At 43.9% G+C, this 21,220-nt stretch overlaps 1 long non-coding RNA gene across 1 annotated transcript; it reads left to right on the forward strand.

Moving 5' to 3' along the window:
• Positions 1 to 616: 616 nt before the first annotated feature.
• LOC109140082 (uncharacterized) lies at positions 617 to 19,717 on the forward strand. Its single transcript, XR_002042384.2, has 3 exons — positions 617 to 3,240; positions 10,430 to 10,527; positions 17,871 to 19,717. It is a non-coding gene; the product is annotated as an uncharacterized LOC109140082 (long non-coding RNA).
• Positions 19,718 to 21,220: the final 1,503 nt, after the last annotated feature.

The raw sequence follows: 21,220 nt of genomic DNA on the forward strand, positions 1-21,220 counted from the left end.
GCCGAAAAGAGAGAGAGAGAGAGAGAGAGGAGGAGGGGGGGGGGAGAGAGGAAAAAAAAAAAGTTGAAGCCACGAGCTCTTGCCTTTTTGCAGTTTTTTAAGAACCGGAGCCAAAAGAGGCAGGAAGTTGTTGTACAATAGCGTTACAGTAATCTGCCACAAATGGAAAAAGCCAAAAAACGCTGATCGCCGAGTGGAGAAGGTGGCAGAAACAGAGGCAGAAAAGAGAGAGGGAGGGAGGGAGGGACAGAGAGAGAGAGAGCCAAGCATGTGCAAGAGAGAGAGAGAGAGAGAGAGAGACGTTACAGCAAAAGGATAATCAATACAATCTAAGATGGTGGAAAAAAAAAAAACGGCCGTTCTGTTCCTTTTTTGGTTCAACTCTATGGGCTTCATGTAAATCTCTATTTTAAAGCAGGACGAATCAGCATCTCTTGGGTAGTAGGAGGTGGTGGTGGTGGTAGAGAGAGAGAGGCAGGGGGGTGTTGGTTGTTCTCTGCAAAATTTTCTCTGAACTGTTGAATGTGCTTTTTACTCGGGCAAGTGGCAGCTGTTTTTCCTCGAGGAAAAAGCAGAAAAGTCTCATAACCCCCCCGTCCCGTCCCTCCAAAAAAAAAAATGCTTATCAGCCTTTTGACTTTGTGCCAAAATAGCTGCAAGGGTTCAGCTGCGGCGTTCGGCTTCACTTTTTGTGACAGAGCTGGAGAGGAGGAGGAGGAGGAGGAGGAGGAGGGTCCTAACCTAGTGCGTTCTTTGCACACATGTTACTGAAATAAACACTGCTGGTGGTGGAAGCTTATCTTTTTCCTGTGTGTGTGTGTGTCTAATTCTGTGCATTCACGCCAGTCCACCGTGGCATGCTTAAAGAGTTAATGCACTCTCAGAGAGTGCGTTTTTTTTTCTTTTTTCCAGAGCGTGGCTCCCCCTAAGACTGTTTGCAGCGAGCGACATGAGCTCCTACTACAGTAAGAGATAAGGTTAATAATTCAACCCCCGGCTCTCAGAACTGTTGCATATTTCAAGGATCCTTCAGCAGCGCCGTCCCATTCTCTCTCTCTCTCTCTCTCTCCTCGCTTTTCTTTTCATTAGCTGATATAGTAGCTGAGGTACTGTATAGTGTATCCCAGTATGGCGTGTAAAGTGTGCGGACTGCGTCTGCGCGCTGCCGGAGGAGTGGATTTCTGTGTCATTCTTCCTCCTCCACCCCTCCCCACGTTTAGTGCTTTCCACCCTCCCACTCTCTCGCTCTCTCTCTCTCTTTCTGTTTCTCCGTCTCTCACCCATCTTATGCTCCCTCCTTCTCTCTCCCCCCCCCCACCACCTCCCCCGCCTCCTCTTCTCCGTCTCCAGTGCAAATACAGTTTTCCTTGCCGTGTTGGACATGTGATGGAAAAGTGACTGGTTCGCGCGCTCCGCCGCACCTCCTATTTCATCATCAGCGGAGCATTTCTCCCTCTTCACTGTGCGTTTGCTGTCTCCTCCTCTCTCTCTCTCTCTCTCTCTTTCTCTCTCTCCCTCTCTCTCTCTTCTTTTTCTCTCTCTGTTTCGCTTGCACCCCTCTTTCTGCTCCAGCCACACGCAAGGGGGAGACTTAAGCTCTGCGAGGGGAGGAAAGAGAAAAAAAGAAAAAGTCTGCTGCTATTTCTACAGTCAGGGCCTCCCCACAGCCCGCCCTTCCATAGACGGAGCTTCTTTTTCTTTTTTTTTTGCACTCCACTACTAGCTGGATTTTAACCCTCTGCCTCCAACTAGCTGCACAGCAGCTCTGCAAAAACCTGGCAACAAGTTGCTTTTTTTAGGGGCCTTTTTTCCACTTTGGGTGCGTTGATTTTTTTTTTTTGCATCACTTTGGATTTTGCCGCTTTTTCCTTCTGTAAAAATGTACCGCTCGCTATTTTTCTTTCTTTCTTTTTTCTTTTTTGCTCTGCTGATGGGTTTCTAGTAGTATTTTCATTTTAAGTTTCTCGCTTTATTTTATTTCTTTTTTCTTTTTCTTTTTTTGGGATGGAAATTCATCAAGGTGGTGTTTTTTTTCGCCATGTGATGGGGCCTTGTTCCACCTGGAGTGCCGGGGCGCCATTTCTGACGGGTAACCTGCTTGCGGTGGGGGGCTCGTGGTTTTTTTTTTTTTTTTTTTTTTTTTTTTTTTTGGATGACCACTGTGGATGACAAGCAGAGAATGTGAACCAGTATCTGAGCGTGGTACACACATCTGTGTTTTTTTAGAAACCATGTCCTTCATCAGCGCCAGCAACTGGCGTGAAGTACCGCACCTCCTTCGTCTTTACTGTCTGTCTCTCCCTCTATTTCCTTCCCATGTCCTCTCTCTCTCTCCTCTCTCTCTCCCTCTCTCTGTCTCTCGCTCTCCCCTTGTTCTCTCTCTTTCACACCGACTCGCTCTCCTAACAGGGGAGTGAGTGGTGTGCTGAGCCGGAGCTCTTTCTGGGACAGGTGCCAACTGCAAACAAAAGACATTAAAAGGCAATAAGAGAGAAAAATTGTAATTGCGAAATTTCAAATTGTTTGCGGCGGAATGTCATGAGTAGCCCTTGCATGTTGTGTCTCTACATGGCCAGTTTGTGCTATTATTATATGTTTTGTATGAAGTATTTAAAAAAAAAAAAACCCGACCAAGGCCGTTGGTTTGAATTGAGGTTTGAATACTTTGCCACACTTATTCTAGTGAAGGCATTTCATTCGGGGAGAGGGAGGGAGTAATGTGGGAGAGCAGCATATAGACTGCTGAATTATTCATGTGCCCAGCTAAAGGCTGTGACTGGACTGGTTGTGCTATTTGCATGCATCAGACATGCTGTTTGTCTGTTTGCTAACATTCCTCATTCAAAGACTTCTTAACCAGCAGACGGCTTAGCTGGAGCCTTGCAGACAGCCTCATGGCCTCCTATTGTTTCAGGCCTCACCAGACCTGGACGCAGCCGGGTTGGCAGGCGAGAGCTTGTGCAGCACTGAAGCTTTGGGGGCCCAGACTGTGGCTGGAAGAGAGAGAGAGAGAGAGAGAGAGAGAGCCATGGAGCTGAGATTGAGGCTTGTAACTCTTGTGAGGCAGAGGCTCAGCTGTGAAGGGCACAGTCTGAAGGGAAATCACTGGGCCTTTTGCAAGAAGCACCAAAAAAAAAACGGGAGCTTATGGCTTTCTCCTCCTTCTTGACAGAGATGTGGATCAGAGAAGGAAGAGCTGCAGAATTTTGCATCTCCGACCGGACTTGCTCTGAAATATGGGTGAGTAATATCGGTTTTTAATATGTGTACACATGCGGGGTTTTGATGGAAGTTCATCCATGTGTTTACATCTTGCAGCTTTTCAGTGTTTAACAGGCACCCTGTACAAACAAACATTCGCTGCGCCTGAGGTTCCTACACAAAGTTTCTTTTTTACTTGAGTGCGCATTTATACATCTGAATATAAAAACCCCACATGCTCATGTTGTTGCACAGCACAGAGAGGAGCGACAGAGCTGTGCCTTTTTCTACATGCTTTTTTCCTGTAACTTTTCCCAGCCCTGCACAAAACCTAGTCGTAATTTAATAACGCAAAAAAACCCAAAAGTTATTGATAGCGCTTTGATTGCTGCCAGGATAATCCTACTTTGTGGTAATCCGTGGAAGGCCACGATTGTGGAGGTATTTCATATGAGTGATGTGGTCCAGTCTTAGTATGAACTGTATGAAGAGAAGTACATTGTGTACTGATCGTTTTGATCGGTTTAATGTCCTCAAAAGCTTGACTGTCAGCTACATTTCAATGAGAACACGCTGGATTTCTTTGCATTCGAAAGTTTTGCGGGTAGTATTTTGCCAAGCTTGTATTTCATTGAAGGAGACAGAATGGAGAATAAATCTAAAACAATCCATCACTTTGCCATGTGGATGGTATTTGCCCATATACACCTCATTTTAATGTTAATCGCATCATCTCCGGATTTATTTCTTTAATTTTTTTAACATATTTTTTTCTTGCTCTATACCTTACTTCTTCGACCACGGGATTTTAAAGTATATATGCTTTGTGTAGTAACATTTAGGTGGATATACTCAAAATGCTTTTGTAATTACATTGATGCCCCCCCCTTGTTTTCATTGTGGTGTAAGCATTCATAAATCAGTTCCACAAAAAAACAATGTTTTCTTTAGATAAAATTTGAATTGACTCTTTGTCAGGTACATGGTAGTTAACTTTATCAAATTAATGCATTAGTGAATGAGACATATGGCAATTTACAGTCCCAAGATCTATTCATAACCATACTATAGCAATTACTGTTTTCAGATATTTATTTATTTATTTTTAACCTGAATTATTAGCACTTCATTCTTGAAAATCTTCGACTCTTGGTTTATTTTACTGCTTTGGGTTTCTGATATCTGCTCAGATGTTCAGCTGCTTATCAAAGTTTATATTAAAGGAGACTTCTTTTTGAAGGGCAAAGCCAGCCTGATATTACTCAAAGCTTTCATGTGATTCAAGATTCTGGTTCAGATCTGACATACATAGGTGATTATGTTCATTCATATGAATATAAGCTCTGCCTAACTAGCAGTGGACACATGGTTTTTGGCTGGCAGAGTATCACACTACTCCACCCCTAAGGCCCTTTTGGCAGTGGATGGCAGGAGTCCAGGGGAAGGTTGCATGTTGAGAGGCAGATGGCAGGGTGGTGAGGGTTTGCAGTATTTTCTCTCACTCTGTAAAAGTATACCTGACCAATCCAAAAGCCTGGTACAGCCCACAATGAGGCATTCTGTGCACTGAAACAAACTTCAGCTTTACTGCAGCTCCACAGCAAATACAGCAAAGCCAATAATGGGACACACACACACACACACACACATACGCAAATGCAAGTATACAATCAAATGTACCATCGTATATACAGAATTTCCGGATTTTCTTTGTGCGCAGTGTCCGATATCGATACGTTTTTTACCAGCAATGAACGTGTTTTTACATTTGTGTCTGTTTATGCACTCTGAGTGTGTGTTCTTGCTCGATGCAGTGGTGTGTTTTTAGAAGTTTGAATCCTGTACAACAGTCAAAAATGCCTCTGTAATCAATTTTATCAGTGAATCTATTTCATACATTTTAAATACATTTTTTTAAATATTATTTTTACTTTATATACACGGGTAGCACTGCTTCATGAATAAACTGCAAAAGCAAGAGCTCGAGGAGACTGCAGGCCACAACCAGAACAACAAGTTCCCAATGCTGAACTTGACTGTGGCCTTGAACTTGAACGAGAAATTCCAGATTTTTTTATTGGATTTTTCTTTTTTTAACAAATGGGGTGAACTCGTTACTGCAAAGTGCTGCAAAAAATGCAAAAACTAATTCAACTGAAAACACCTCAGAACTTTTTAGTGCTCATAGGTATGAACAAAAGAATGCCCAAAAACGAGCAGTGTGGAAATGTACAGAATTTTCGCTCTACGACCTTCACAATAATTAAACAAAATATTGTCTTAATTTAGTCTTTTAAAAACGTACTTGAATTATTTTTTTCGTTAATGATTTACCTTTCAATGTGCTTTGTTTAATTTGTTATTTGGTTATAATCGAATGTTTCACGTTCCGATATATCGTATATCGAGAAAAAAAGATGAAATGTTGCAAAATAATGTACGCTTGTATTTTTTCTTTAAAGAATAAACACTGAAAGAATTTTAAAAGCTCTGTCACATTCCAGAGAGGGAAAACTTGCAGAGTAAAATAGATTTTTTCTGTAAGCACACATCAGTAAAGAGGGAAATATACTAGAAAAAAAACCCAAAAATAAGATGAATGTATATCTTTTTACAGCACTGCTTTTAGTGTGGAGAATACAATAATGGTACATGAACACACACTTAATATTTTGCTGTGAGTGTGTGTGTGTGTGTGTGTGTGTGTCTGAGAGAGTGTGTTAGACCATGCATGCGTGTGTGTGTTTAAGCTGTGCTTGCTGGATCACGTGCTAGAGATTTTTGTAAATCATTATGGATTTTTTTTAATATAATAATCAGGATTTTAACATATTGCTCGTTTTTTATCTCTTTGATAGTAAAACACACACCATCAAACTACAAGTGTGTCACTATTATTCTTTGACTTTGAAGGGTCACTCTAAACTCACTGTTTATTTCTTTAGTTCAAACTACAATTATTAGAATTTATATTTTCCTAACACCTATCTAGTTATGTCATTAGACTGGCATAGAAAAAAGTATACAAGGCAGCTGTACTTGTGCTTATTTAATTTCGTATGATCCCAATTGCACCAACAATTGCACTTGTTACTCTTTAATAATGCTGCAAGCATTGAAAAGTATATCGAGATACAAGTTGTGCATGATTGGTAATAGAAATCTTATTTAATGCACGTAGGATTCGCACATGAGAACAATTCAGTTCAGTGGTGTAATATTCTTGTTCAGCTGTGTGATAGATAGAGATGAAAGGTGATTTTGATCTCTGTATAACTTCATGATAAAGATGTCCCCTGTTGTCATGTGTGGTGCAAGCAGCAGCACTGTATGGACTACTGTATGTCTCCATGTGTGTATTCCTGCCAGATACTTTTGAAGTGTTGAGTATGTGGTTTAGGTCATGTGCCAGTATTCTTACTAGCAGCAGTACACAACGAAAATGAGTCATTCACCAGTACAAAAACAGCAATAAGCCACCAGTACACTGCTTCATTTGTTAAGTGGATAAATCGGTATTTAAGATTATGTGATTTTGTTTCATTTATGAGCTTGCTGTGATGTTGTGAATTCCATCCAATTTCCTCCTGGCTAATATAAAATCCAGATTGGAGTAGTAAATGGGGGCCAAGTGAGCTCTCACTGTAAATATATATATTTTTTCTGCTATAATAATGAAGCCTCTTTTATTTCTCCGCACAGCATAATGAAAGTTATATTGTGTGTCTGAGCTCTCTGGAGGAGTGTCAGGCTTAGGGGTTTGATTGACATACTGAGCTGCCTGTACTAAAAAAATGCACACGTGTAGTCATGTGAAACGATTTGAATGTTTTTAAATTGTTTTATTTTCTATAAATTTAATCAAGAGACAAATACACAATATGTATTCAGTGTTAACAATAATGTATTTTTAAAATTAGATTTTTTTTTTTTTAAATCAAATTTGATTTGAAATGTAATTTCAAAGTCAAAGAAATTAGATTTTCTGGTCACAGGACGATGTTATTGATATGTAACCCAGTCAGCAAACAAACATTTAATCAAACTTTTAATGCAGTACTCTCCTGATGCAGCATGATTTGAACATTTTCAAGTTCTAGTATAAAACCAAGCACGTGGAAAATAAGAATCTGACACATTATTCAAGTTAAAAAATGTGTTTATGGACCGACTTTACAGTTTGCGCCTCAGATTTAGGCACAGCCCTCTTGCAGACGGCGTATAAGTAGTGGTGCAAAGTATATAACACTCAGCAACAGCTTAGCACAAGCGTGTCACTGCTTGTGGAAATGGAGCACTATTTAAATTTCCCACTTTGGCAGCCTGACACATCTAAAGGTCACACTGCACTCTGCAAACCCCATACAAGACAAACGCTTACATTCTAACAGCAATCCTGTCAATAATAGTAATATACGCTTCAGGCTTTTTTACGTGTGTGAATGACAGTCGGTCTGAAAATCTCCACAACGTGAACGACTTGTCTGGTCTGATCGTGTAGAAAGCTGGCCAGACTCCCTCCTGTTGCCCTCCTGTACTCCTGTGAATGTGGGAGAAGCAGATGAGATGGATCTACAGTGGCCACTACAGGCTGTGGTGCATTCATACAGGATAGACACTACTAGTACAGTAGGAAGTAGGCCAGGCCTGAAAAGAAAGGAGAGAGAGGCTGGACAAAGAGGCAGAGACCCCGATACGCACACACACACACACACACACACACACACACACACATATATACGGTACATTTTCGGGCTTGGTGTTGTTTACGGGTCGCATTTGTTGCAGGAAAGCAAACTTATTTTCTGATAGACTCGCACACATATCACACTCCAAAGTACCTAAACCTGCTTTTCCTCACTTCATTTCACCATACATGGAAGCCATTAGTCCACTGCCCCGTTGACTACCGAGGATTGGTGTTGGGGGGGTGGGTGGGGGTATTAATCAGGATGTCAGCTGGGAGTGTCACATGTAATTTATCCACAAAACCACAGCAACTCCGCAGAGACGGTGGAGCACAGTCATAATGACATAATATTGGACTGGGGGTGAGTTTCGAGGGGTGACAGATGATGTAGATTTTCCTCCCCCCCCGCCTCTCTCCCCCCTGTACCGCCCCTCTTTTCCTCCAGACGTTCTGAAACAAGACCTGTGCAACTTTCACCTGGTTGCTTTACATCATGGCTCCTTTAGTTAAATGTCAAGGTTTATTTAACCGGAGGCGTTTTTTTCTTACCACGCTCTCTGCACTGCTTGCTGAAGCTTTTGTCAGAAGTTTCTTTTTCGCCCCCCCCCCCCCAATCAGATTATTATTTATAATCATTCAAATCAAACTTTTCTCTCTCTGCCCTTGACCGCTCAGTCTATTCAGTTATGTGTTACAGAGACTCTTTTTCAGTCTGCGGTCTTACAGCATCTCGTGCGAGTGTCTCTCAGCACACGTCGTCAGGATAGATACTTGTTTTATGTACCTGCCAGGCAAAGCGATATTCCAGATAACGCTGCGCTGCGCCCACTCAACTTTTCTTTTCCAACGCTCATATATTTCTTCAGCTTTTTGGCCCGCGCTGTCGCCAAGGCAATTTAGTCATAGAAAAAGAAAAAAAAAAAAGTGCGGAATCAGCAAAACTGTTCCACTTGGAGGTAGAGCTGGAAGTGTTGAAAGGCCTCGCCTGCAACTCTCTGACTGTCAAAATATTGTAAATCCCTTCCCTCACCTCGCTCGCCCCCCCTCACTTTCTTACTGTTCTTCAGTGCTGAGCTGGATTACGTTGAGTCAGTACAGAAAACATAATATCAAACGTGCTATGTGTTTTTTACATGTCATTACGCACATTTTCCTCTTTCTGATTCGACTGCAATTTCCACGACTTGTAGTCCTGCTTTGTAATTCAGCACTCCCACTGATGTTTATATATTCAGGTTTCCTTGTTTACACTGCTATGTAATGGTAGAGTGACCAAAGATTTCAGGATTTGGAATCAACAAGTCGCATTAAAAGAAAATGCAGTATATGTATATATTTATATATAGTGTTTATCTATGTGGAATACTAAAAAAAATACTGTATCTCCTCTGCACATGCTCGCCCAGGCTTTGTGAGTCATCATCATGCATATGCACACAAACAACACACAGACTCACACACACACGCATGCACAGAGTGCAGTGAGTGCACAGCTCAGACATGAATCTCCCTCCATGGGCTGGAGGAGTTGGGTTACTCATGAGCCCATAAACATGTGCTGGCGGCGGTCCAAGGCACTGCACTGTAATTACAAACGTTAGAAACAATATATAAAAGACCCTTCCCCGGCAAGGCCGTGTCCTGCGCTGCAATTAGCGTCCTTGTTCAGAATTATCACCCTTCAGCAGCCGCTGCAGCACTGAGTGGGGGCCTTTTTAATTGGCAGTGTCCTCCTTGGCCTGCTAGAGGACAACCCTCACGTCTCTCTTTTTATCTCCGATCGCGCTCTATTTTTCCACAATCGGAGATATGACTAATGATAACCAACAACCTCTGTTTTCTTTTAGTGCCATTTCACCTCCACATGATGATCCCGCCATAACACGCGCCTACGCCCGCACACATAACACACGGGCACACATGTCAAACCGCCCCGCCTCGTACATTAACACCACCGTAGCCTGCGCGCTTGCCCTCGTGCTCGAACGTGAACATACTGTGCCGCATGTGCGGAATATCGCTTGTTATTGCTCACAAGTACACGCATATGCGCCACTTGCACCCACGTACGTGACACCGTGGGCTTTCGGTAACGCTTCGTGCCAGAGTGTGTGTGTTTGTGTGTGTGTGTGTGTGTGCACGTACGCAAAAGCGAGTGGGTGCTACTGGGCAAGGCCACGGCAGAGCTTGTGTGTTGGTGTTGGGTGAGCATGCGGCAGTGAGAGTTGGCCGCCGTACAGGCCAGCAGAGAGGGTGCGGTGTGTTACATGTTCCACTAATGAGTTTCCTTGGCCAGGCAAGACCGTGGGGCGAGCTTATTAGTAAACAGGCTACAGAGAGGAGCCCCTACAGCCCTCTGGTGCTGCTGCTGCTGCTGCTGCTGCTGCTGCTGGCTCTTCAACTGATCACTCTCTGTGTTTCTGCTCCTCTCTCTATTGTTTTCTCTTCCCCTCTGCTTGTAAATGTCTGTAAATTGTCTGATTCTCACTCTCTCTCTCTCTCCGTCTCCCTCTCTCCATCCCTCTCTCCCTCTTGTAGGCAGTGTGATGTGTTTTGACTTCAGCCACAGGCACAAACAATTTGGCCAACAAGTGAAATCACGGACAGACAGACAGACTGGCGATCGCAGCAGCAACGTAAGTACCCCCCGTAATGTATTGTAAATTGAATATGTCGTTATTTGATGATGCGTCGTGAAAGGCTGTTGTGTTGTCTTGCGTTTCATTTAATGAGATGAAGCCTGTAAGCGGATGCTGTGGATGTTTCATTTGTTATATGCACGGCATTTAAAGTTACTCTTGTCCACATCTATTTTTTCTTTCTCTTATTATGATGTGAGCTTGCATTAGGGTCAAATCATAATGGCTGTATATTGTGCCTTTTATATATCATTTGAAAAGGCCAAGTGGTCCCAGTGGCTTGTTATTGCTAGTAGATTAAAAAAAACAATAATCTGTAGCACAGAAAACACTCAGGGTGTAATCCTAATTGTCCACCAGGCACAGAAAGTCTTGACTCTCTCTGTGCTGGGGCCTGGATCTGTTAGAAAATGGCTTCCACTCTCTGCCTTCCAGCCTCTCAACTCCCCGCCGCCATTTTGTGTATCGCTGCCAAAGTAGTCAGGTAACAGGATGAGAGGGACAGAGTAAAGTGGGGTTGGGGGGGTGGGAGAAAAAAAAGTGGGTGCAACCGGATGCTGGGTTTGAGGAGCAAATTAAAATAAACACAGAGAAGTGGTAGGAATTGGGAGAAAAGAGGCGCTCCGACCGTACGACTTCATATCTTTTTTTTTTTGTTGTTTTTCGTCGGGTTTTTTTTTTATTTTTTATTTTTTTATTGTTGCCGACTGACTGCATACAAACAAGCAGCCTCTCCCCCTCCTCTGGACCCTTCCCAGCTCTTCTTCTCGAAGGGGCTGACCTTGGGTGGACGCCATAAACGGTTCTTTTCCATCGGGGCAAATGTGCTGGCAGAGCACCACAGCTGCATGACCCCCTTTCACCCTCCATCAGTCCTCCCTCTCTCCCTCTCTCCCTCTCTCCTCCACCCAGCAGTCCCCAGAAAGGGCCCGGGCCGTCACAGTAACACACACAACCTGCCTGCTTAGAGTTCTCTAGAGCCGGAGCTGCGTGGGTTTAAAGGTTTAACCTCTTCCTCATGTACCTGTCTCCACCCTAACCACAACACACTGTGAGCTGAAGCTTCAATGCCATCTGTGCCTTGGATTGTGCACACTTTAGTAACCCCCAGGCCCCACCCTTGCAACCTCCAGCTACAGTAGCTAGCTGCCTGCGGCTCTGGAATTCTTCGTGTGCCAGGCATTTGATTACATGTGCAGATGTTATTAAAATCCTCCTCTCATCTGACCCTGAGACCACGGATACTACAGGCTTTTCCAGTGGGTGTCTGCTGCTGCTGCTTTTCTCTGGATCAGCCCGTTGTTAAACTCACCTGACAAAGTCACGCGAAAAATAATCCGGCATCTCTGCGCACGTTATGTCGATTTTTTTTTTTCAAAGATTTTTCTGGGGGGGGTTTATGCCTTTAATTTTAGGACAGCTGAAGATAGACAGGGGGAGTGACACGCAGTAAATGGCCATCCGATGCGGGATTCGAACCGAGGACTGCAGCCTCCACACACGGGGCGGCCGCTTAACCCACTACGCTACCGACCGCCCCGTTATGTCGATTTCTAGCGAAAGATTAGTGGAAAGAGTGAAAAACAGCATCTTGTGAATGATTTTTTTTATTATTTTTTTTGTCATTTGACCAACAGTTTGCAGGGAAAGAAAATGGAATCATTCGCTCAACATAACTGATGTAGCCTAATTTACTCCTGGAAGTATTTCAGCTTAACAACCCCAATATCCATCTGTTGCACAGTCATTTTCTTTCATTACCCACCACAATCACAGTTTATGGAATTAGCCCCTAGATGTTCAAAACAGTTTATTATCTGCAGACAGTTGCTAATTTGCTAAATGTAATCGCTCAACTTGGTATTACCTCATGGAAGAATGGGAACCATCTGTTAATCAGAGACACAGAAATCATTTTTTGGTAACTTTACAGGTAAGCTGTGTGCCAAAAAAAATTTTTAAATACAGAAGACGTCAACATTTTAATATTATAAATGTAAAGAAAGCCGTCAGTGACAGCGTATATATCTGTTTATGTCTTGAAGTGATGCTCTAAAAACTGCTGTACTGTATCGGTGCGTGTCTTTGCTGGCGTGTAACTGATTTAGACTCGAGGTGGAAAATATAGCAGAGGTCCCTCCAGCAGTAAAGACCTGGCCTATTTAGGCTTGTCACAGACAAACTCTCATTAGACAGACAGTCAGTCAGTCAGTGGCTTTGCTAACAGTTCAGAATGCACTCTGCCCTCTTTGGCTCCCTGCTCCTTAATCTGGCCATGTGTTTGCATATGGGACACAGTGGCCTCCATATTGTGTTTGTGGAATGAATTATGAATGCTATTGCATAACCGTGGCCTGTTTTCTAGGGCATATCTCTACAGCATCTACCCAGAGAGCAAAAGCATGAATACATTTACCCGGCCTAGACCTCTTGGAAGTGATACTGTAAAGCTGGCCTGCCTGCGTTTTTGTTTATGGTTATATAGAGCAGATGGCCATGCAACATGGTCACATATCACACGCTGGCTGCCTCGCTGGCACGGCCCCACACACGAATGCTTATAGACAGAAATGTAGGACTACTTGATGGGGATTCAAATCCACAGAAATGAATTCATTATTCCTCTCTAACTCACAGAAGGGGAAACGTATTAAATCTCTTTATCTGTAGTACAGTCTCCCTCATGTTGGCAGCAGTCCTGGAACTATATGCACTGTGTGCTAATAACTGCTGCCAAATCCAGCATTTCAATGCTAACTTTGGTTAACTGCGCTGTATTTACAGCCCCTTGGCTTTCAGCTGTAACTGCCTAACCACTGCAGTGAGTGTGACCATAGCCAGCTGTAGCCTGTGGGGGTAAAGGTCTTCAAGGTTACAAACTGTACAGATCCCCCGTCTGCCTACACTGGACCTCTGTCTGTCAGCTGAAGTTCATATCCAGGGAGAATGGTATTTGTCCCACCCTCTAAATATAGCTGGCGACAGATGCAGCTCAATGGGGGCACTGCCCAAGCTGAAAGGGGCCCTGCAGGCAGGCCAGAGCCAGAGCTGGGCTTGCAGACGTGTCAGGACTATGGACTTACTCCTAATAGACAGGTCACCGGGCAGCCACATGGCAACGCACGTTTCACCAGCTTCCATTAGCATGGCGTCACGAAGGCTGAGTCTGTGAATCTGGACGTGAGCAGAAAAAAACAATAGACCTGTGTTGTGAGAAAAATATTACCCAAAAAAAAAAATGCTGAAATTTGTTGAACTTTTTGAAGAATGACATCATCTTCTAATCTTCCGGTGCATGGCCACGATTTACGTACTTTTAGCGCTTATGTGTCACTGAATTTGATTATGGCGAAATATCCATCTGATCACAGCCTTATACAATGCCATTAACCTTTCATAACCGTAAAGTCGGAGCAGCAGCAGCCATGGGCTGTACGCTTGTTCCACTGTATAAATTTGATCAAGACATAGATTTGTATATCCGCCTTTGGTTATTGCATTGAAGCATGTGCAAAGACCTCCCGATATAAGAAAATAATGGATAAGACGAAGGCGAAGAACGCCTCCGAGTGCAATTTTGTACGATTTCACCAAAGGTGAAAGGAAAACAAAACTCATTTTTGAGCTTTCAGTGATTAATGTAGGATAAAGCATTTGTGTTTCATGTCTTTAGGCTTCACCACCACGAGCACAGTGATTTAAACTGCATCATATTTAAAGGTGTCCTGCTGTAATAGATACCTGCCAGTCCTCTTTATAAACAAGTACTTTCCATGTAGACCTTTCTATAGGCCCGCACCCTGCTGTGCATCCTGCAGCTTTTCTGCGTATGTGTGCATGCAAGTGTGTGTATGTTTCTCTATGTACATGTGACTGTGCGTGAGAGATGAGAAGCAGCTGGCAAGGTTGGGCTGAGTGGACCGGGCGACCCCTGCTGCGTGCCCTGTCATTACAATGATTGGGGTCGTTTTTTACCTCTAAAGATGGGGCCGGGGGGCCGCACTGGGATCAACTAACTCTGCCTAATCCAGCCCTCTTCACCTGGCATGTTTATGGCTCTGCTGGGGGATGGAGGGATGGAGGGTGGCGGTGGTGCTGGTGGTGGTGCTGGTGGTGGTGGGGAGGGGGGAGTAAGTCACTGGGGCCGGTTCATCTCACAGCCTGACAGGCAGACACACATATTACGCTCATAGGCGTGAGTACACACACACACACACTCCCTCACACATGTATACGTATGTTGACCCGCACGCACAAACGCCGCACCTCACACACATGTGCGGCCCGGTGCATTAATGCATACCTGTAGCTCACACACACGGTTTGCAAGCTCAGTATCTGCTTCATGCAGAGGTGACGGGGAGGTCAGCCTGTCTGACTTTGAGCAGAATCCCCCTGTGGCTTGCCCCAGCCATCCCCCCTGGCATGTGTAACAGGACCTGCCCATGCAGCCTCACCCCCCCACTCCAACTCCACTCCTGTCCTCCCCCCTCCTGCCGCCGCCTCCCCCCTGGCCCTGGTATAAATAGATGGGTCATGCCTGCTGTGCTACCCAGAGGGGGCTGGAGCAGAGGAGGAGGGGGGGGTCACAGAAGCCATGCTTCCCTTTATAAATGCTCCACCGTGTCTATCTGGATTCCTCCTGTCTGCACCCAGCCACCACTTCACTTGTAGCAGGGTAAATAATATGTAGATATGTAGTCACTTGACGGGAGAGAAATCTATGCAAACGAGCTTCTAGGCATTGTCGACCACATCCCTGATAGAAGAGAAAGCCGCACATGCATAAACACGAGGAGACATGAGCAGATATATACGTGTATAAATACAACTGTAAGCACTCGTATCATGTTATGGTGCTGAAAGCATCAAGAAAGGCTGAGGAGAGGAGTAAATCTGAGGTCTTAAGAAGTTTCTTGAATGTCACCAAGTGTTTAAATGAAGATGGAGAGTGAGCTGCAGTGAGCAGACTTTCTGCACTGGATATTATTTGATATTTTCAGCGTTGGTGCCAAGTAAACCTCAGTTTTGGTACTGATACCTTACTGTACCTTCAGGAATGTTTCTACAAAATCTTAAAAAGACAATTTACAAGCAGCCTGGCAATACTCTGAATACAATAGTCTAAATTTGGAAATTCAAACTTGCCGTACTTGAAATTTTACTATCTGTCTTAAAGTCCTAAATATTTAGAATCTATTTTAGGTCCGACACTTGCCTAGCTCAGTAGATGAGCATCATGATTTCATCATTGAAATGTAAACTGTGGTGCCACTCTCTCACCAAAGATATATCCCGATCCCATCCTGGTGAAATGATGAAGAAAATGTGAAATGTGCACCATCCCAGAGCCCCGAAACCCAGGTGAAGAACCGATAACCTCGACAAGTGGGACCACATACACCAAACAAGTGACTTAATTGTAATGTTTTCAGTCACGGAGTGGTGCATGAGTAGAAATTTACAGAAAATAACGAAGATGCATGAATGTTAAGCTTCTTTTTTTTCTTCTGAATTACCCGCCGCACCGAGTGACCACAGACCACCAGAATCCCAAAGATCAGGTTACAAGGTTACAGCACTCCACTCCATCTTTACTTGCAGTGAAACTCGGCTTCGGTATTGATTGATAGGCACTGTAGCACTTAGACTGAAGTGTGATTGAATTAAAGTGGCTTTTTAAGCAGTGTGTGCCTTTTTCGCCGCGAACGTTGTGTGAAAATGCGATGAGGTAAATGAATATCATGTTTTGCCTTTTTCTCTCTAAAGGGGTTTTTCCCCCCCTATGTTTGTGTGTATTCCAAACTGTGTGCCTGTATGTATTTGTTTATGCATTGCCAGTGTGTGTGTGTGTGTGTGTGTGTGTGTGTGTGTGTGTGTGGCATTAGGAGACGATGAGGTGTAGAAAGCAGGACTTTGCACCCCGGCACTTCCAAACAGCTAATGGAGGTGCAAGGCTGAAGCGGTGTATCAGTTACAGACGCTGTGCTTTCAAGTTGAGGAGTTGCTTGCTGAGTTCGCACAATTTTAAGAAGGCTGGATTTTCGGGGTGGACAGGCTGTTGGTAAATGAGGTGTTTTTAGATTGTAATGCGTAACTGTGTTAAGAGCCGTAAACAAGCGTGCACAAGGGTACATGTTTATGTGTGTGTGTGTGTGCTTGCGTTGCATATTATTGGTCCTCTGCAGTATGTGTGTGTGTGTGTGTGTGGGTGGGTGCGAGTGTGAATATTTCCCTGTCACTGGATGATAGCAACTGGCTTCACTTGAAAGCAATAGCTTTCCTGGACATGCACTCTGTTGGTCAGGACCCCAGAGCCATCTACTATATTAGATTGAAGTATGTCCAGTCAGCAGACTGAGAGGACAGTGTGCCTTGACCTTACCTTATGAAGCCTAGATCCCCCCCCCACCACACACACACACACACACACACACCACTGAGTGTTTTGCAGGGCTGCACAATGAGAATAGACTGTGATATGAATGACGGGTACTGCTTTTATGCAGAGCAGACACTTTTCCGCACGTAGTTACCGTTCAAGCACTTCAAGTCGAGACACGCTAAAAGCTCGATCGCTCGATTTGAGTGTTCTCGAGTGTGCAACTTCATTCGAAGTTTTCTGCAAAAACAGAGACTGCATCTGACGTTTGCAGCCTTTTTTAAACAAAATATATTTTTGTCTTGAACTTATTTACTTGGAGTTAATATATCCTCGTGCAGGATCATCTATTCTTCCTGTATATGCAGTGCATACTGTAAGTTGCCATACTGTATCTTTCCTTCTGTCAGCCTGCCTCTGTCTGCAAAGTGTCTATGTGCTCCTCGTGTGTGTGTGTGTGTGTGTGTGTGTGTGTGCGTTACCCTCTAAGGCTGTGTGTGCTCGCGCATACTTACATCCACTGTTATGGTGTACTGTAAGTACGGCAGTGTTGAATAATGCAAAGCGCCTCAGACTCACCACTGAGCCGACACAATGGGGCCTCTCAGCTCAAGACATACCGTTCTGTTGTGTTGTGCTGTGCTGTACATTTGTGCCTTCACAGACTTGAATAATATTTCCGGGGGGGGCGCGTGCTGACAAAGATTAGCCTGATATGACTTTGGTCCGGCAGATTGTGTGACACACATATTAAAACATGCAGGGTGAGGTGGGTTTTTCTTTTTTCTGACAGAACACACAAGCACGATGAGCCCATACAGAGTTTCTTACAATGTTTTCACCCTAGAATCAGAAACGCTCTTGTAAAAGATTGTCACAGAAGTCAAATCTAAGTCACAAAAGTTTCCTTTTGTTTCAGGACTAAGAGATTTCCTCTCTCTCTCTCTCTCTTTTTCAGACGAAGGCTACCTGACGTGCTACTGAAACCCGTGATGGAGGTAGGAGGCGATATGTCAGCGACCCCACCCCCACCCTCTTTTTCTTTTTCTTTTTTTTTTCGCTGCGTGCTACAGAGCAGGTGAGAAACATTAACAGCGGCAGCAGCTGCGGCCCTCTGCTCTGCACATGTGGGCCAGGATATGAGCTAGCTCGAGCTCGCCCACTGTCAACACTGGTCACTAATGTTAACACTCTCCTCTCTGAAGCACTCAAACAGTACTGAGAGAGGAGGGGAAAGTGGAATCAGTGCAGATTGTTATGTAATTATTTTTTATTTTTTTTACAATCGCTGTGATCGGTAATGGTTTTTAGCTGCAGAGCTGTGGTACCTCTCAAGCATTTTCAAAGTAATGTGACCACATGTTATATGGTGCATACGAGTTGTACATTGCACCTCAACCAAAGAGTTGTTTTGAATTTTTCTGATGAGGTCAACCAACCCTATAGCATGACGACTGCCTCATTTGCCGCCATCATCTACGATCTGGCTGTTTCGAAACACTATTTAAAGAGCAGAACAGTTTAGAGGTCAGACCATTTTCCGTAAAAAATGGATGTCACCCCATACTATATGTTATTTACTGGTCACATTTGACTATGGAAATATCACGGCAGTACGATTTGTTTGGGACCTATGCGCCTTGTTGAATCATTTGAATTCTTCCCCTCCACCCCGCCTCAGCTCAGTGCCATGAACCGAGTGACCCAGTCGTCGTCACACTGTGTTCTCAACACACAGATTCCTGTCACGCCGGTGAGGTGTCCCGGCGGGGAGGAGAGAGTGGCATGTGTATTTGTGTTTCTGTGAATCATAACCACTGTTTTGTATTTAGTGAGGTGTGTCGAAGCGGATTACCTGCATGAATGGGGGACCTGAAACAACTTTTGTTTTTAAAAGACTGTCCTTTGGGGTGAGGTAGTAGGTTGTATAGTTTTAGGGTTATACCCTTCCTGTCAGATAACTATACAACTTACTGTCTTTCCTGAAGTGGCTGTAATGTCGTCAGATGCCGTTGTCGGAAGTTGTTTTTTTTGGATCTGGATCAACACTGGAATGCGTGTATGTTTACCCACTGACTGCTAAGATAACATAACTCATCGAGGTAGGTCATTGTAGATGCTTTAGGTAGTTTTCCATCTCGTCACTTCAAGACTTTGTAGTCAATAAAAATGTCTTTTGATCAGAAGTGTTTTGCTTGTTGTTTTTCTACCATATGCTTCATATTTCATCAGACACTGTATATCATGTAAACTTTTACACAAATCTACTTTCATCTAATTGTCTTTCCTCTTTCCTCAGCACTAATTAATGTGATTTTTCTCGTATGGTTATCGCCGGACTGCTTGTGATTAGTATTTCAGAAATTAAGTCGACTTATATGATAGGAGAGATGTTGAAGATGTGTGAAAATGTACTGGTGTTTATAGGTGACTCCACTATAACGCTCTCCGAAGCTCGCCAGCCCGTAGGACCTTTCTGATGTTCGAACGGGGTGAGGTAGTAGGTTGTGTGGTTTCAGGGTAGTGATTTTGCCCAATCAGGAGATAACTATACAACCTACTGCCTTCCCTGGAGGGCAGCAATACTTCGCCATGCAGACAACACAGAAAAGCTCCCAAAATCAACAAACCGAACCAGGTCAACGGTCTGAGCCCTGGCCCTGAGCCCACCAGTCCGCTTCTTACCCGTAACGTGGGCGTTCGCAGCAGCAGAGAGGACCAGCAGGTAAAGTCTGTTCAATGTGAGATTTGTCGTGGATTTTTTTTTCTGTTACAAACTTCAATAAAAAAATAAAAATAAAACGATGAATCAACGTGTCTTTGGCATTTATTTATCTTACTCTCACATGATGTAAATGTCACTTTAAATGTTACTTCTCAGTAGTGCTTGTGCGCTCTTCCGGTGAAAGCCAGAACACCCAACTACACAAACAACAAACCACTCATCTTACTGTTAATCCTGTCCGCCAGCCTGTTTTTGAGCAGAGCCAAACGTTTTTTGTTTTTTTTTAATCATTCTCTTTATGAATAATTGAGAAATTGTTGAAAACATTTCCTTCATCCTTTCCTGGGATCAGCCAGCAGAGCCCAGACACGTCCTAAAACCTCAGAGCAGAGCAGATGGAAAGAAGAGCCGTGGCACAGTCTCACCTCCTGGGCTACAGCATGATTCATATGGCAACAGATGATGGTTACAGTACTCTACTGCTCACTCTGGCCAAAAGCACACACACACACACACACACACAGATAGATGACGACCAACATCAGGCCAACTTGGGGCATCAGACATGCCACACTGTCTGAGACTGCAGCTCTGTATCTCATATCAAGGTCAGACTTGGGGTTGACATTCACAGTGAGAGCCCTCGCTCACCCCTGTATCTCCACTCAACATACATATAACCAACGATCAACTTAAGGTAACATAATATGCATTTTTATATGCATTTTTTTTTCCACTGTGCACTGCCTTTGTTTGCACATATTTTGCTCTTTGCATGTCAAGGTTTCACACCAAACTGAGCTGAGCTAGTTATACATTCACCAAATGTCTCACACGGACAATGAGAAGGATTATGTGACAGTATCTCACTGGTGTAGCACAGCACAGAGCAGTAACATTGCAGCGTGGGAAAATCTACCACTGTACTGTATCCCATGTGTCTAGACCAATGTTGGATGTAGTTGTATGTGGGCTGCACCCACTGTGTAGCTGTCCCCCCTCCAGCCACCATATTGAATTGATTTGAGCCTTGGCCCTGGCGATAGAGTAAAGTGAGCTGAATACTAAGCCTGATGAGACAATGGCTCTGTGTGCATCATGTCTCTGGGGTTGCATCTCTAAAGGCCATCCTCCATCCTTCATCTCCTCCTTCCTCACCACTTCACCAAAAAACATTGCAGAAAGCTTCGCCGTCCACCCTGGGATACTCTTTTCCCATGCAATAAGGAACTAATGAAAATCTTTTGAGAGTCAGTCTGAAACATTCGAGTCAGAATTCAATAACGTACTGTTGTTTTATACAAAGTTGCCAGGAATTTGACGAGAATAACACTCTGAGGGCTGCTTTTCTAAGCCTTGATATGATGTCATAGCTGTATAAATGGAATAGTGTTATTGATCGAATGTAAGTGGATAGGATTGAGGGCTCTGTGTGGGCAGGCCCCTCAAATAAACCACCGAGCAGAGTGCATTTGCTGAAATGAAGCAAAGCTAAGCCTGTATCTAAATAGATTCAGCCACATTAATCGGTGCCATGGTGATTATAAAATGCAATATTCAGCATGAAATGTAGGGCAAGGAAA

This window comes from Larimichthys crocea, chromosome XXI, assembly GCF_000972845.2.
Source record: "Larimichthys crocea isolate SSNF chromosome XXI, L_crocea_2.0, whole genome shotgun sequence".
In the NCBI taxonomy this organism is placed as follows: Eukaryota; Metazoa; Chordata; class Actinopteri; family Sciaenidae; genus Larimichthys; species Larimichthys crocea.